This window comes from Rhinopithecus bieti, unplaced genomic scaffold (assembly GCF_001698545.2).
Source record: "Rhinopithecus bieti isolate Rb0 unplaced genomic scaffold, ASM169854v2 repeat_2170, whole genome shotgun sequence".
Taxonomy (NCBI): Eukaryota; Metazoa; Chordata; class Mammalia; order Primates; family Cercopithecidae; genus Rhinopithecus; species Rhinopithecus bieti.
Window position 1 is genome coordinate 1 of NW_016876335.1, and position 3,721 is coordinate 3,721.

Sequence of the window (3,721 nt, forward strand, 5' to 3'; positions counted from 1 at the left end):
AGGAGTGAGCCACCGCACCGGGCTGGGTTTTTTTCTTTTAGGGTCTGCACTGGTGATTGCCTTTCTTTTATGATAATCTATTCAGTCACTACTAATCAAATCACAACCCCTCTTGTTTTCATTAAAATCAGTGTCCTTAATGAGATTTGAGAAGCAAACGACATCAGCAGCTCCAAATTCTTTAGTTCACACTGCAGCCAGTTTCCCCCTCCCCACAACCCCTCACCCCTTTTACCCACCCATCACTGATCCACACACTCCCCACCCGCATCCACACATTGGCTAAAAGTACCAATCAATGAGGGCCTTTTCACTTTGTTACCAGAGGAGGAAAGGAAACGTCAACCATCTCAGCACAGTTAGAAAACAACACCAATAACTCACTCAGTACATGCTAGCACTGTGGGTAATTTATTCAGCCTGCCCCTACCTCCATGCATTCAGGTTACTTTAGACCTCCCCCACAGGTTCCCTAAAGGAGGCATGGCTACAGCAAAAATTAAATAAAATCAAAATTCTCCATTGAGACAATTTTCCTGGATGTGCTCTGTAATTAGTTATTTGTGCTCCATGCAAATAATCCTAAAATCTTAAGACAGACTAGAAAGGTCACATTGTGCATGATTTCATTTATATGGAAGTATTCAATTTATATGAAAATATATCCAGGATAGGAAAATCCCTAGAGGCAGAAAGCAGACTGGTAGTTGCCCAGGAGCTAGAGAGGAGGCTAGGGAGTGGCTGCTTAAGGAATGTGGGGTTTTCTTTTGGGGATAGGAAAAAGTTTTGAAAATAGAGGTTCGGCCGGGCGCGGTGGCTCAAGCCTGCAATCCCAGCACTTTGGGAGGCCGAGGCGGGCGGATCACGAGGTCAGGAGATCGAAACCATCCTGGCTAACATGATGAAACCCCGTCTCTACTAAAAAATACAAAAGACTAGCCGGGCGAGGTGGCAGGCGCCTGTAGTCCCAGTTACTCGGGAGGCTGAGGCAGGAGAATGGCGTGAACCCGGGAGGCGGAGCTTGCAGTGAGCTGAGATCCGGCCACTGCACTCCAGCCCGTGCCACAGAGTGAGACTCCATCTCAAAGAAAAAAAAAAGAAAATAGAGGTGGTAGTTACACAAGTCTGTATATGCTGAACGCCACTGAATTGTATACTTTAAAATGCTTAATACTATCTTATGTCAATTTCACCTCAATTTTTAAAAATCTTGATTAAGAGGAAAACTCCTCCGCTCGGCCGGCCCGCTAAAAGCGCTCTCCACTGCTGTCCTCTTCAACTCAACATGGTGGCCTACTGGGCGATTGGCATCCTCAGCCGCGTCTCTGCCTTCAGGATCCTCTGCTCCCGAAGTTATATATGCTGCAGTTTTACAGAGTCTTCTGCTTTGCAGACCAGAGCTCATATGAACCATGGAGTCAAAGGGGATGTGGCAATTATTCGAATTAACTCTCCCAATTCAAAGGTAAATACACTGAATGAAGAGCTGCATTCAGAGTTCACAGAAGTTATGAATGAAATCTGGGTTACTAATCAAATCAGAAGTGCCGCCCTTATCTCATCAAAGCCAGGCTGCTTTATTGCAGGTGCTGATATCAACATGTTAGCCACTTGCAAGACCCCTCAAGAAGTAACACAGATATCACAAGCGGCATAGAGAACATATGAGAAACTTGAAAATGCCACAAAGCCTGTTGTGGCTGCCATCAGTGGATCCTGCCTGGGAGGAGGACTTGAGCTTGCAATTTCATGCCAATACAGAATAGCAACAAAAGATAGAAAAACATAATAGGTGTCCCTGAAGTCTTGCTGGGGATCTTACCGGGAGCAGGAGGCACACAAAGGTTGCCCAAAATGGTGGGTGTGCCTGCTGCTTTTGACATGATGCTGCCTAGTAGAAATATCCTTGCAGACAGGGCAAAGAAAATGGGACTGGTTGACCAATTGGTGGAACCCCTGGGAACAGGACTAAAACCTCCAGAGTAACGGGCAATCGAATACCAAGAAGAAGTTGCAATTACTTTCGCCAAAGGTCTAGCTGATAAGATCTCTCCAAAGAGAGACAAGGGATTGGTGGAAAAATTGACAGGGTACGCCATGACTATTCCATTTGTCAGGCAACAGGCTTACAAAAAAGTAGAAGAAAAAGTGTGAAAGGAGACTAAAGGCCTTTATCCTGTGCCTCTGAAAATAATTGATGTGGTAAAGATGGGAATTGAGCAAGGGAGTGATGCTGGTTATCTCTCTGAATCTCAGAAATTTGGAGAGCTTGCAATGACCAGTGAATCAAAGGCCTTGATGGGACTCTACCATGGTCAGGTCTTGTGCAAGAAGAATAAATCTGGAGCTCCACAGAAGGATGTTAAGCATCTGGTTATTCTTGGTGAAGGGCTGAAGGGAGCAGACATTGCCCAAGTCTCTGTGGATAAGAGGCTAAAGACTATACTTAAAGATACCACACTCACTAGGCTAGGCCAAGGACAGCAACAAGTGTTCAAAGGATTGAATGATAAAGTGAAGAAGAAAGCTCTAACATCATTTGAAACCTCCAGAGGAATCATTTGAAAGGGATTGCATCTTCAGCAACTTGACTGGGCAGCTTGATTAGCAACGTTTTAAAGGTCGACATGGTGATTGAAGCTGTGTTTGAGGACCTTAGTCTTAAGCACAGAGTGCCAAATGAAGTAGAAGCGGTGGTTCCAGATCACTGCGTCTTTGCCAGTAACACATCTGCTTTCCCAATCACTGAAATCGCTGCTGTCAGCAAAAGACCTGAGAAGGTGATTGGCATGCACTACTTCTCTCCCGTGGACAAGATGCAGCTGCTGGAGATGATTACAACCGAGAAAACTTCCAAAGACGCCAATGCTTCAGCTGTAGCAGTCAGTCTCAAGCAGGGGAAGGTCATCATTGTGGTTAAGGATGGACCTGGCTTCTATACCACCAGGTGTCTTTCACCCATGATGTCTGAAGTCATCCGAATCCTCCAGGAAGGAGTTGACCTCAAGAAGCTGGATTCCCTGACCACAAGCTTTGGCTTTCCTGTGGGTGCCCCCACACTGGTGGATGAAGTTGGGGTGGATGTAGTGAAACACGTGGCAGAAGACCTGCGCGAAGCCTTTGGGGAGCGGTTTGGAGGTGGAAACCCAGAACTGCTGACACAGATGGTGTTCAAGGGCTTCCTAGGTCGCAAGTCTGGGAAGGACGTTTACATCTATCAGGAGGATGTGAAGAGTAAGAATTTGTAGTAGAATAATTTATAATCCTTTGGGTATATACCCAGTAGTGGGATGGCTGGGTCATATGGTACATCTAGTTCTAGATCCTTGAGGAATTGCCATACTGTTTTCCATAATGGTTGAACTAGTTTACAATCCCACCAACAGTGTAAAAGTGTTCCTATTTCTCCACATCCTCTCCAACAACTGTTGTTTCCTGATTTTTTAATGATTGCCATTCTAGCTGGTGTGAGATGGTATCTCATTGTGGTTTTGATTTGCATTCTACTACAAAGACACATGCACACGTATGTTTATTGTGGCACTATTCACAATAGCAAAGACTTGGAATCAACCCAAATGTCCATCTGTGACAGACTGGGTTAAGAAAATGTGGCACATATACACCATGGAATACTATGCAGCCATAAAAAAGGATGAGTTTGTGTCCTTTGTAGGAACGTGGATGCAGCTAGAAACCATTATTCTTAGCAAACTATCAA

General features: G+C 45.0%; 1 pseudogene; it reads left to right on the plus strand.

Annotated features, from left to right (window-relative positions):
- Positions 1 to 1,412: 1,412 nt before the first annotated feature.
- On the plus strand, positions 1,413 to 3,248 carry LOC108525677 (trifunctional enzyme subunit alpha, mitochondrial-like; annotated as a pseudogene).
- Positions 3,249 to 3,721: the final 473 nt, after the last annotated feature.